The sequence below is a fragment of the Pogona vitticeps genome, chromosome 1 (genome assembly GCF_051106095.1).
Source record: "Pogona vitticeps strain Pit_001003342236 chromosome 1, PviZW2.1, whole genome shotgun sequence".
Lineage (NCBI taxonomy): Eukaryota > Metazoa > Chordata > Lepidosauria > Squamata > Agamidae > Pogona > Pogona vitticeps.
The window spans coordinates 293,899,364-293,914,067 of record NC_135783.1 but is presented as its reverse complement, the minus strand read 5'-3'; positions in this window follow the sequence as shown (position 1 = coordinate 293,914,067).

The following is a 14,704-nucleotide window of genomic DNA, read 5'->3' as shown; positions in this document are numbered from 1 at the left end:
TAAGCACAACTATCTGTATAAACTTCCCGCATACCGAGTTTTAGCTCTTGTAATCTCTGCTTGTATGAGTCTGGTCACAGTTATGAGAAACAAACAGCAAACTGCAGAGCTCCCATCATACAACTATCCTGTAGTTAATGCACCAGAATTAAGACCTGTAACCGAGATAATGACACTTGTCATTCTTTGTGAAATGCATTGAGATTTAGTGTTGAAAACTGCAATGGGAAACCCAAGTATTTATGATAATGGAGCTAACCAATGTGTCAAGTGCAACGTAAAGTGATGCAGCACAGACCCAAAGGGATCATGTATATTACATTAGCATCTTAATAATGCAGGCAAAGTAAGAGAGCCAACAAAGCACATAAAATGTAACTCGCTGCAGATGCTCTCAAGCAGAGAAAGAGAGCGGCAGAAACACAGTCACTAACACCAGCTGTATATATGAAATTGCCCCTATTTAAATTAAGCCAATGAAAATAAGGAAGCAAATGCATTTGGCACACATTGTGAAAACATTCTGGTTATGTACATACACTGATTTTAGTGCAAATTTAGTTTAAAAGCTTCCCCTTGGTGGAATTTTGCCCACTGACTAAATAAGAGAGGGTTAACAAATGGGCCAAGCTAGATGCATTGCAGGAGAGATCTTTGGCTATTGGGTGTTCTAAAAGTATAATAAATAAAGTAGAATATAAAGACACATCACTTGGTTGGAGAATTTTAGGTCTATTGGTAAAACTGAGGCAATCTAAACTCTATTAAGCTGGCAAACCTAGTAACCCTTTGAGGTGCTGAGTTTAGGAGAAAGATTGAAACTCACTGGAAGACCTCTAGCTATAATATTGTGGGACACATGTTCTATGCACATATTCTTAAAAGAAAAATTCACTGGACTGCCTTTTCAATGAACATCCATTAATTAAGATCTGGTATGTTTGTTTGCTGTTAAGTGTGGAAAAATGCAGCTGTGAATTGCCTATATCAGATTAGTAAGCCCCACTGAACTCATCTAGACTTATGTCTAGTGACCTTTGACAAAAGTTGAGACGTTTTGTGGTGAGGAGCTTCTCATCCCATAAGCTGCCCTTGCTTTTGAATACAGTATTGTCTAATATAGTGGTTTCAAGTCTTGGGTAACTCAGGTGTTCTTTGGCTGCAATTCCCAGAAGCCTTCACCACCAGCTGTGCTGGTCAGGATTTCTGGGAGTTGCAGTCCACCTGGGCTACCTAAGGTTAGGAACCACTGGCCTAGTATTGTACAACTGCTTACCTTTCCCTCTGAAATCAAAGCATACTTGGGAGTAAGCCTTACTCCTGAGTAAATATGTATAGGATTGCACTACCCAAAGGGCAAGGCTTGCCTACATTACATCCAAAAAGATTTATGGCTATTTTCCCTTACCCTGCATTTGTGTTAATTCTGTTGAATTTTTTTTTGTTACAGATAAATGTTGCCTTATATGATTGTCTGTACAATGAATGAAACCTCCCAAGGACTCGGGAGGTTTTTGTGTGCCCAAAGCTAGACTGGCTAACATTTTGAAAATGCTAATGATACTCACTTCCCATGATTGCAGCAAAAGCTCTCCGGTGCTAGGAGTGAGCCATTAACACATCATGGCTGAGCTTCAAGGTGGCCACATATAACAGTGGATACGAGCAGAAGAAGGTGACTAATGAACTCAGACCACTGACTTCACACAGAGTTCTCCAAGGAGGTTTTTACTTTAGTGATTACACAGCTCCTAGAGAATGTCTAAACAGCAGGTGGGTATAAAAAGGAAATGGCTTCGATTAAACACATGCATACTACCAATGCCTCAAACATAAAACACAAATGTGAGTGGAAAGGGAAAGCTCTGTTTCCTACCTTCACATCACTTCTGCCTCAGCAATCAATTCAAAAACTAAGACAATAGAGAGCAAAATTATGCCTTTGAAGAAGAATTTTTTAAAAAAAATCAAAGGTTAAGCAAAAGTAATGATTCCCGCAAGTGTTTTATGCTGTTCTGAGTTTCAGCTAGAACTAGAAGTGAAATAACTTTACAGAATGCTTCATTAGCAGGGGTGGGAGTTAATTATTATATATAGAAAAACTCCCACCCCTGCTAAATTTCTTAACTGCAAGTCTCCAAATTCTCCAGGCAGAATACAAACCTATATACCAGCTGTATTTGCTTTCACATTTTGCATCTTTAGGCCCAAAGCTGGCCTTGTCCTGCTTACCAATTCTAGGACCTCCTGACTAGTCTCTGCCACGACTGTCCTACAAGCTAGGACTACTTGTCTCAGTTCCCTGTCGCTCACCATCAATCTCTGACATGCCTTTTGCATGCACTTAGATTATGTACCCAATCTCAGGCACCCACCATGTCCTTTATTACGCTGCCACCAGTTGATCTCTTTACCAACTATGTTTACTGTGAAAGACTGAGGTCCATTCAGTACTTAACTTTGAAATAAGAACAGGTTTATTGGTTACAAATTGTTTCATGAATACTTCTTAAGCACATTCTTAAAGTTACACAAAGTGTCCAGTATATTCCTTTAACCTCTTCTATACTTAACTAATACAGATAACACCGCATGGCCTAGGATGTGGGGCTTTCTCTCCTTAAATAAGGGTGTGCCAGGATCTTGGCCCTTTTCCCTAGGAGGCTGAGCTGAGGCTGAAGACCAGGTTTGCCTGCATGGACATTTTGCTGAGAAGTTTGTTTTTGCAGGGATTTCTTTTTGTCCTCCCCACCACATGGCCTAGGAGGTGTGGCTTTCCCTCCTTAAATGAGAGTGTGCCAGGACTGCGCACCTAATGGCATGCAAAATCCTCAAATTCTCTGACTCTGTCTCTGACCCTAATACAGTGGTGCCTCGCTTTATGATTGCCCCACATTACGATGAAACCGCATTACGATGATCTTTTTGCAATCACAATTGCGATCGCAAAACGATGGTCTAAATGGTTTTTTTTCACTCTGCGATGATCGGTTCCCTACTTCGGGAACTGATTCTTCGCAAAATGATGATTTTAAAACAGCTGATTGGCAGTTTCAAAATGGCCACCGGGTAAACAAAATGGCTCCCCATTGTTTTCTGGGATGGATTCCTCACATGACAGGTAGTGAAAACGGCTGCCGTATGGAGTATCTTCGCTGGCCGGTGAGTTTTGACCCCATTGGAATGAATTGAAGGGGTTTCAATGCGTTTTTTTTTTTTTTTTTTTTTTGCTTTACAATGTTTTCTCTTAATGGCGATTTTCCTGGAATGGATTATCGCCGTTAAGTGAGGCACCACTGTATGGTAAATAGGAAAGCATTGCATACACCTGGGAGGCAGGAAAGTTTTAAGGGATGGATCATCCTTCCACACTATTAGAAAGCAGACCGGGTAGGTGGGGCTTGTCATGGAAGGTAGCCCATCTAGGAGAAGGAAAACTCCATTTTCAAACCTCCACTGCCTTGTGGCCATATCCACTCATGGAAAAGGCTTCAGGAGTTAACCTAGAGGCAAAATCTGGAGCTGGAATCCCGAACACAGTTCATGTCATTCTGCCAACTCCTGCGACGTTGCTGGAACCAGTTGTATTGGCTCTTGCCTTTCCATTGGACCATTTCAGCAATGTGGAGAGGGGGGATTTGCTGCTTGGGTAACAGCCTATCCTCCATACTACTTTACCCAGGTTTCATGCTCTGGAGAGGACACTTCTTGATAGAGAGCATGTTACCATAGTCTCTCGAGACTGAAGGGTGCCTATGAAAAAACAGATAACACTCTGACTGTTCGCTCAGTAAAATCTATCTCTGCCACAAAACTCCCAAACTATCTCTCTATCTCCTCCAACTCTCCACTCCTTTTTCTCTATATCCCGCTCTCTGTTTCAGCCCCCTTTCTATGTAGCTGGCTCCACCTCCTAAGAGCTCTCTATTGGTTCATGCAAATACACTGCTGAATATGCATGACAGGGTGACCACTACAGTCTCTTTGGGAGGCACTTTTTAAAGCTTAAATGGGCACTAATGGGCAGTGAGACTACACCACACAGAGAGCCTTAGGATTCTCAGGTAACATGGGGCACCCTCCTTTTTAAATATGAAGCTAGGCTGGAGCTAGGCCATGGAACCTTCAAGCTAAGCCCTTCTGCAGTCTAATGGAATCTGTTTTTACAGGTGTCTGTAGGTTTATTATAATTATGCCAGAATAATTCTTGGAGGATTCTGGAGAGTTGGAATAATAGTAATAAAAAATCCATGTGGCACATTCCAGTTTCTCAGTATTTTCTCACTGAAGTTTGACTTCATTGCAGTGTTTGTTTGGCAGCCATTTCTGAGAATGACAGAAATCAGGTGTAACTGGGGAGATATGCATAGCAGTTTCGAAAAATTACTCTTCTGGACTATAACTCCCAGAATTCTTTAGCTGCTTAGCCGGTGGTCATACCGGTTGTGGGATTCTGGGAGTTGCAATCTTAAAAAGTAATATTTCCAAGCTTTGATATTTATTGTGCATTTGTATTTTCTTCACACAATTGTGGGCAAGCATAAATTTGAGAGTATCTGTGTGAAGAAAACTAGATCGCAACATCTTATGTGTGAATTGATCCAGAGCTGATTAATGGCATTCAACAATGTAATGACAACCAGTTCTGTACACTTCGGTACACAGGAAACCCCTAGTATACTGATTTATTCATGGAAAACGTTTTAAGGCACCTTGGATCCCTTCTGGGGAGAAAGGTGGGATAGAAATATTTTAAACAAATTAAATAAGAAAATAATAAAACCATCCTATAAGACAATGCTAGAATATGAAACTGGCCGTGGAAATGTCACATGCAAGATTAAGAACAGGTTTCATGGTCAATAATCGATAAGCACAGACTGAAAGCATATATGGCTCATCACAAAGCAAACGATCTGAAAGATTAACAGAGTTCATCTAAGATGTCCAGTAGTGTCTGTCTCCCAGCACAATGGATCCCAGTTGGTGAATACCATTTCCTGCCTGTCTTGAACCTCATGCCCACAATCTGTTATAGAGCACTGTGAGGACATAAGGAACAACTTTGGGAGGTGCAGAAGAGGCAGAAAAAGATAGAGGGAAAATCATGTCGTGTAAGCATGTCCTCAATTCAGAATGGTTTTAGGTAGAGATTTCCCTCAGTTTGCTTCTTTAGGTGTTGTAGAGGCACAGGAGGAGGCTGGTAATGAGATAACGCATAACCAGGCACTTCAGCAGATGTATCTGTGAAAGGCATGCTATAATTCTAACATAAGATGATCTTATTTAAAAGCTGCCTGGAAAAAGTGACTCTTTAAGGATTTTCAGAGGCTGATAGCCGTGGAATAAATCACACATCCCTTCTAAAGGACTTTCATCAGTTAGGTTTACAATGAAAAAGAACAAATTCATATCTATCAGAATTACCAGCTGCATTTTGTTTAAAATCTTGCCCTACACTTAAATAGAAGAGTGTAACCAAGTGGAAATTCAGCAGCAGAATGTTCCATGATCTGAAGATCACTGGAGGTAGAAAAGTTCATCTGCTTAGACTGAAACATGTATCTATGTACAGCAGGGGTCTCAAACTCAATTTACCTGGGGGCCGCCAGAGGCAGAGGCTGGGTGAGGCTGAGCCATATCAGATTTTCCGCCAAGCAGAGCAAGAGCCCAAGGAAGCCACCCAGGAGTTTCCTTAGCCTGGCTGGGGCTCCGAGGAGGAGGAAGAGGAAGCACCGCTGGGTGCTGAGGTGGCCGCTGGCCAAGATGGTGCTGGGGATGCCGAGAGAGAAAGAGAGCCAGAGAGCTGCTTCCCTGGAAGAGGTGGTGGCGGCGGCTGCTTTTGGTGGTACTGTTGGCAGCGCTCTTTGAGGACAGACTGGGACTGAGCTCCGCTCTCAGGCATCACTTGGCAGTGGCTCAGGTGCTTGGGGAAAAGGGCTGGCAGCGCACCTCGCTCGCCAGCTTTCCCCCAAGACAGCATCTCTTACACCCTCCATCCGGAACTGCAGCCTGCCAACCGGCAGACAGGCGGGCTGGCTGGCAAGCAGCAGTTCTGGATAGGGAATGGAAGAGGCGCTCTCTTTGGAGAGAGCCGGTGACTGAGGCGAGGCTTTTTTTGACTCTTGACAGCAGAGGACGCGTGGGCGCTTCAGAGGGGGCAGGCAAGGTGGGGGCCGCAAACTATCATCCGGTGGGCTGCAAATGGCCCCCGGGCCGCATGTTTGAGACCCCTGATGTACAGGGAGGTAAGTCTCACTGACTTCAGTGGGGCATTACTTCTGAATAGACTTGTACCGGATTCCAGTATAGATTCTTCTATGCCAAATGGCATAGGTGGAGGGCCAGTGAAAACAGTGAAACCCAATGTCTGCACAGTGAAGTTTCCATAGCGTTGCAGTTTCATAATGAAAATATGGGTGTGGATGGAAGTTGTAATCAAAATTGTTCTGTGCTGTCAAGTTGTCTCTGACTTATGGCAACCCTGTGAATGAGTGCTCTTCAGAATGTCCTGTCCACAACAGCCCCATTCAACCCTTGTAAACCCAAGGCTGTGGCTTCCTTTAGGGACTAAATCCTTGTCGTGTTTGGTCTTCTTTTCCTGCTGCCTTCAACCTTTCCCAGCATTAATACCTTTTCCAGAGAATTTTGCCTTCTCATGATGTACCCAAAGTATGACAGACTCAGTTTCATCCTTTTTGTCTCGAGAGACAGTTCAGGCTTGATTCACTCTAGGATCCACTTGCTCATCTTTCTCACAGTCCAAAGTATTTGCAAGGTGTGTATCCAAGAAAGAAGTAATTAAAATGTACCAATGTGAATCTTCAGTATGTCAAAATTCCTTCAACATACCGTAAATCCAGAGCAAAAGAGGCACCTGAGCTTTTCCTTTTCAGGAAAGTGAAATGAAATAGTAGCATTGCATTCCCTGCACCCTCCCTGTGGGGAATATGTAACCCAAGCATGTGTGAGAATTTCACGTATCTGCAAATTAAATATGAATAGCCAGCTTAAATTATTTCTGTTCTGACCTAGATGCAACAGACATTTCTCACTTAGCTGCAATACACAGCTGCCCAAGTTTTCACTGTTCAGTCAACTTGGTTTTCTCAGTCAACAGGAAAAAAAAATACAAGGGGGGAAAGATTTAGGCTGCAATATTAAGCTTTTTATTCAGACAGAGCTTTGATATTCAGACTGAGTTGTTGAGTGGGGCTTTGGCTGGCTGGCTGACTGTTTTCCTTCAGTTTTAATTTATGCGTTTTAGTCATATTTTACATCTGGGTTTTTAATGTGCATCCCATCCTTGGGTTCCCAGATGTTCTTAGACTGCAACTCTCAGAAATCCTGGCCAGCAGCTCTCAGAAATCCTGGTGAAGGCTTCTGGGAGTTTTAGTCCAAGAACAATGTTGGTAACCATTGCTCTCTACACATATACATGAGAGTAAGTCTCCTGAATGTAGTGGAATTTAATTAAGTGTAAACATGCATGAGAGTGCATTTAGAGTTGCAGCAATCAGCATCCAAATATAAAGTGCTTTTAGAAAAAAATGTTCCGTTCTTTACAAGAATTGATCCGCACAAACTCCAGTGATAAAGGAAATCATTGCATTACTTGTTCACATGAAAGCCCCAATGCGGATCAATAATGTTAGTTCTCAAACAGAGATGACTCATGAGAACACCACCACCTCGTATCATCCCTTGCCACTGCTCTGTTGATCTAAAACGTGAACACACACACACACACACACACACACAAACTGTATATGTTGAAGTACTGGTTATATTTACAAATCCTGAACCCGCACAAGACGGAAATTCTGAGGGTGGACGCCCTTGGGGTTGGTGGCCTGGGTGGCTCTCTCACATTTGGGGGGGGGGTGACCCTGGCTGCTAAGAGTGGGGTTTGCAGCCTGGGGGTACACCTGGATCCAACGCTCACAATGGAAACCCAGGTGGCGTCGGTAGTTCGCACCGCCTTTTTCCACCTTTGGCAGATTGCCCGGCTGCAACTCTACCTTGACATGGGGGCGCTCACTACCTTGGTACATGCACTCGTAATCTCAAGATTAGACCACTGTAACACGCTCTACATGGGGCTGCCTTTGAGGCTGATGCGGAAACTTCAAGTGGTGCAGAATGCAGCGGCCAGACTCCTTACTGGAGTGAGAAAACACCAACATATTTCTCCTGTTCTGGCCATTCTGCACTGGCTGCCCATCCGTTTCCGCATTGAATTCAAAGTTCTAATGCTTACCTATAAGGCCCTAAACAGTTTAGGACCTTGATACTTGGCAGAGTGCCTGCTCCCAACCAAGATCTACTCAGATCACCCGCACGAGTCAGGAGGTGAGGCTGAGGAGCCTGATGCCGAGGGAGGCCTGGAGGGAAAAGACTCAAAGCCGGGCCTTCTCGGTGGTGGCTCCTTGCCTTTGGAAAAACCTTCTTCCGGAGATTCGTGAGGCCCCTATGCTGGGTACTTTCAAATGCCAGCTGAAAACATGGATGTACATCCAGGCCTTCCCTCCTGTCAACTACTGATTTCTTTTGCTTTGCTATTTATTATTTATTTATTCCTGCACTATTTGTTATTGTTATATGCTAATGTTTTTATGTTTTTAAATTGGTTTGATGTTCTGTAAGCTGCCCAGAGTGGTAGAATATATCAGATGGGCAGGATATAAATCGAACAAACAAACAAACAAACAAACAAACAAACAAACAAACAAACAAACAAACAAGTTAAGTTTACCCCTTTTTACTTGTACTCCAGAGGTCTGTAACTAGGGTGGAGCAATTTGCACCAAAATTAAGACAATACCAGCATCCAGAGGTGAATCTCTTGGTGAGCATTAGGAAAATAAAAAGCAATACCTGCTAGCCCTAATCCCTCCCTCCCTTCCTTCGGGTGGAATGCATAAACATTTTGTTTTGCAAGGACACCACACTCTTTCCTTTTTCAGTGAGAAAGTTGGGTGTGTTTAGTCTTCTGCAGAGAAGACTGAGAGGCGATGTATTTTCAAACATTTGAAGAGCTGTCATGTGGAAGACAGAATGACCTTGTTTCCTGCAGCTTCGGAGGTTGGACATGAAGTAATGGATGTAAATTATAGGTAATAATAATTTGGCTCAACATATAGGAAGAACTTCCTGATAGTGAGAGCAATTCAACTAGAGTGCCAGCTATACACAGGAGAGGTCCAATCTGGCTATGGTGACACATACCTTATTTACATCCTGGCTGGATTACTGCAATTCATTCTACATGGAGCTTCCTTTGGAAAGTGTTCAGAAACCTCAGTGGGTCCAAAATGCACCAGCAAGATTGCTAATTAGGGCTGGTCCAATGGATCACATCACCCCTCTGTTGCAGCAGTTCACCAGTTTGGACTGGCCAGTTCAAGATCTATTTCTGTTCTCACCATGGAGGAGATAATCTTGTGTGTGCCTGTCATGCAACAGTTAAAAATAAAGAGTCTGTCTGAAAAAAGAAGTGACAGTCAGATGGCTGAATGCACAAGAGTTCAACATAGATTTTAATTTCCAGGTACTCAAAGTCCCATGGGCAACTTTGTCAATTTCACTTTATGTTGCATTCAGATATTTTTTGTTCAAACCATAAACAAATAAGCAAATGTGGGTAAGTTATTTTCAAATATTAGGAAGTTGAAGTTTTTACCCATCCCTACAGAACTCCTAGCAAACACTTTTTTGAATGCTTGGTTGTTGTTGTTTTAAAAAGGGTTGTAAATAATTCTTAGCAACCACCAATTTTTGTTTGAAAGCACATACAGAGATCCACAAGGTATACCATGCTGGTGTGTGTGTGTGTGTGTGTGTGTGTGTGTGTGTGCGTGCTGGTGTGTGTGTGTGTGTGTGTGTGTGTGTGTGTGTGTACGCACGCACACACACACACACACACATGCGTGCGCACATGCCTGTGTAACCAGAGATTAGCTGTGCAATCCTGAGCTTTTTCTAAACAGAATTAAGTCAGTCTGTGGAGTTCTGTACACCTTACTCTGAAATAAAAATGTTCCAAAATCAAGCTAGGTGAGGAGCTATTTAAGAAAATGATTTCCACTTCAGTCATTGCACCAATTTCATGATTTTTGTTTAATCACTATTTTTCTCAACCCCATTCTCCTTTGGCTCTGAGGAAGTCACATGACTTTGGAGGCCTCGCACACAGGGAATGAAATGAGTCTTACTTCATTCATTCCTAATTTCAAGACCACTCCCTAGCAAGAATTTAGGGCCAAAAGGGAACAGATTCAAACCTAATGTGGCATCTATGGAGATGTACCCTCAGCTCCTCTGTTTATGTTAGGACTCCTAAGATGGTCTTCTTACTGTACTCTTGCTATTAATCTCATTGCAGCATGTTGCTTCCCCCCCCCTCAATGCTTTCACTCAGCACATAACCTAAGAGTATAATTGTTAGAAAAGGTTCAATGAGAACAGACAGAATTTTTTAAAGAAGGAAACATAATGGTTTGTGGAGAAATGCAGCCTGTACTTGGGGCATGGTAGCAAGACAGTAGTGGTGGAGAAATAAAGGCTGCAAATATCCCAAGTCTCCCACTATTCCTATTGTTTTTGGCAATCATGGAACAGTTGGAGAATTGTCCCATTAGAAGCCCGAGGAAGACAATTTCTGGCTCCATCATGGGGCGTTAAGAGCACTTTCCCGGCCGGCCTGCTTGATTGTAGTGACTTTTCCATGTGAAATTGAAGGCTGCTTGCTGAGGAGCCACAATTGAAGCAAAAAGACCTTTCCCCCTGCAGTCTGCAAAAAACTCTTTCTCTAGCTGCATACAGCAGGGCACAGCCCTTTGCAGGGCCAGGAGATGGCAATTATGCTGTGGGAGGACAATTACTTTGCAGAGACGTTTGTATAGCAAATACAGTCAAGGCTCGTCAAAGTCTGCCTTGCTTTGCCCGTCGTCCTTCACCTGCTGCTTAAAGATACCTGTCAGGATATTTGAAAAACAATTTTAAAACTCCTCCTCCTATCAGTTAATGAGTCATTTTGCCCTTCAGTAATCTCTAGTGGTGGCAAGAGAATACACAGAGAAGAATACACAGAGAAGAATACACAGAAAATACACAGAGAAGAGGTGGCAAGAATATACAGAGGAATTATACCAGAGAGATTTGGATATCCCGGACAACCCAGATAATGTAGTTGCTGACCTTCAGTAAAACATCCTGGAGAGTGAAGTCAAGGGGGCCTTAGAAAGCATGGCTAACAAGGCCAATGGAAGTGATGGCATTCCAGTGGAACTATTTAAAATCTTAAAAGATGATGCTGTTAAGGTGCTACACTCAATATGCCAGCAAGTTTGGAAAACTCAGCAGTGGCCAGAGGATTGGAAAAGATCAGTCTACATCAAAATCCCTAAGAAGGGCAGTGCCAAAGAAGGCTCCAACTACCGTACAAATACACTCATTTCACACGCTAGCAAGGTTATGATCAAAATCCTACAAGGCAGGCTTCAGCAGTATGTGGACCGAGAACCCCCAGAAGTAGAAGCTGGATTTCGAAGGGGCAGAGGAACTAGAGACCAAATTGCTAACATGTGCTGGATTATGGAGAAAGCCAGAGAGTTCCAGAAAAACAGTTACTTCTGCTTCATTGATTACACAAAAGCCTTTGACTGTGTGGACAACAGCAAACTATGGTAAGTTCTTAAAGAAATGGGAGTGCCTGACCACCTTATGTATCTCCTGAGAAACCTATATGTGGGACAGGAAGCAACAGTTAGAACTGGATATGGAATAAATGATTGCTTCAAAATTGGGAAAGGAGTATGACAAGGCTGTATATTTTCTCCCTGCTTATTTAACTTATATGCAGAATACATCATGTGAAAGGCAGGACTGGAGGAATCCCAAACTGGAATTAAGATTGCCGGAAGAAAAATCCTCAGATATGTGGATGATACCACTCTGATGGCAGAAAGTGATGAGGAGTTAAAGAACCTCTTAATGAGGGTGAAAGAGGAGAGTGCAAAAATGGTCTGAAGCTCAACATCAAAAAACTAAGATGATGGCCACTGGGCCCATCACGTCCTGGGAAATAGAAGGGGAACATATGGAGGCAGTGACAGATTTTATTTTCTTGGGCTCCATGATCACTGCAGATGGAGACATCAGCCACGAAATTAAAAGACACCTGCTTCTTGGGAGGAAAGCGGTGACAAACCTAGACAGCATCTTTAAAAGCAGGGACATCACCTTGCCAACAAAGGTCCACATAGTCAAAGCTATTGTTTTTCCAGTAGCGATGTATGGAAGTGAGAGCTGGACCATAAAGAAGGCTGACCACTGAAGAACTGATGCTTTTGAATTGTGGTGCTGGAGGAGACTCTTAAGAGTCCCCTGGACTGCAAGGAGAACAAATCTATCTATTTTGAAGGAAATCAACCCTGAGTGCTCACTAGAAGGACAGATCCTGAAGCTGAGGCTCCAATACTTTAGCCATCTCATGAGAAGAGAAGACTCCCTGGGAAAGACCCTGATGTTGGAAAAGTGTGAAGGCAAGAGGAGAAGGGGACGACAGAGGACAAGATGGATGGACAGCATCACTGAAGCTACCAACATGAATTTGACCCATCTTGGGGATGCAGTGGAAGACAGGAGGGCCTGGTGTGCTCTGGTCCATGGGGTCGTGATGAGTTGGACATGACATAACGACTAAACAACAACAACAATCTCTAGTAGAAAGACCATGTCCTTATCCATCTCCACCCCTCCCCACAACGCTGTGTCAGTAGGAGAAAGACTGAGTCCCTTTAAAAAATAACCACAACCCCCCCTACAAAAAACAACAACAGAAAAGGCCCCTGTGGTCTTCAAAACAATACAAATGCAGGAGCAGGCAATATCTTTATTAGACCCCTAAAAAATTAAGCAAACAATGGACAGCTAGCTTTTGATGAAAATTCATCTTCTTCAAGCTGTGCATCAAAAGATCTTTGCTGTTCTCAACAGCGAAGAATTTCTTTTTGTTATTTTCCATTCTTGATTTCTGGAAGAGGAGCCTCTTTCAATATACCATTTATTAGGCATTTTATTTTGATAGAAAAGGGGAATCTAGGAATGCTGAGGATTTTCATAGAAGGCCAACAGTATAAAGTCAGCTGCCTTACAATATACGCCAGAACTCATAACGAGCTAGAAATCAAGTTATACACCTCTCTCTCTCCCCCCCCCTCTGCCAGTTTGACCCCAACGTCCATCACACTCTGATGTAAACAAAAAAGAGGACCATTGACACGACTATACATTTGTTATATTTTGAAATTTAGCACCCCTCCCCCATCTGGGGAAAAGGAAAGAGGGGAAAAAACTTGGGTTCAAACCTGGCAACTGAAATGGAGGAGGAAAAGCCTTTATTCGCATGTCATTTTGCAGAGAGGTGTAGCAGCACATGGATTTTTCAGGCAGCCATTTAGCAAACAAGACTATCCTGTAACCTGACTGGTACTGAAGATAAAGTATGGGAAAGTTGCCTTTTCATATTGTGCAGTGTTATCTTAGGTATGGTTATATAGGTACAGCTCTTAGTATTGTGTGCTTAAAGATGACATCCACAGAGCAGGATCCAGCTCTCTTATTCCACTGATGGAACTGCGTCTGTCATTGGAACTATGAGGGCAGCAGTCGCTTTCCTTTTGCAGCCCCCTACTCAAATCAAGATTAGAGAAGCCCTCTGGAGCAGGTTTGCAGGTGGTTCAGAGGGCTCTGTAGGTGAGGGACAGAAAGCCCCATGCCAGCCCCTAGTGCAGTGGTTCCCAACCTTGGGTTCCCAGATATTCTTAGACTACAACTCCCAGAAATCCTGGCCAGCACAGCTAGCAGTGGGCTTCTGAGAGTTTTAGTCCAAGAACATCTGGGGATGCAAGGTTGGGAATTACTGTCCTAGTGCAACACACTCGGTAGACCATAAAGCAGAGGTAGGGAATTTTGCAAGCCAAAGTCAATTTCCACTCTTGAGCTTCCAGCAAATGACACCCCACTGCCACCATTAACATTTCATATTGTCAAAGGAGTTTAAAAATTCATTTCAGGTTAAAACAAGAAGGATGGAGAGTTATGTCTTGTTTTAAAAGAGAATTGTGTTTCTGGCGTGCTTTCCAAAGCATGATTTTCTTTTAAAACAGTGTGTTCATATCTCCCACAGACTGTCTTTTACCCCAGAAATGCAAGGGTTTTTACCACTATCAGTATCATTCTGCTGACTATCAGGTGGTGGTGTGGAAAGTTTGACAGGGCACAAAAATAGATGTGTTGCTCATCTTGGTTCAAAGTTTTGTTTCTTCTTCTGTTGACCCTTTCCCCCAAATGCTTTGAGGATTAATTAAAAAATTATTCCTTCTTCATCCAACAAGTAGCCAATGACTCTCTAAAATTTCCACGAGGCTCAAGTCTTGTTATTTAGCCATGACTATCACACTTGCAGAAGGACACTCTGCAGACTATTGCATGAGTTTAATCTGATGCAGTCCCCCAATCTTCCTTTTTCCATCACCACCCCTGGGTGTTGCAGAAGTCAAGCTGAACACTATTGGCCCATTCCACATTCACCCATTTTCTAGGAATCCTGACTCAGTTCTTCAGCCAACATGAAAAGGCTGAGTTACTTTGGCACTGTGCTTGTACCTATTTCCTGAACACATGGCCCCAAGTCTTCTTT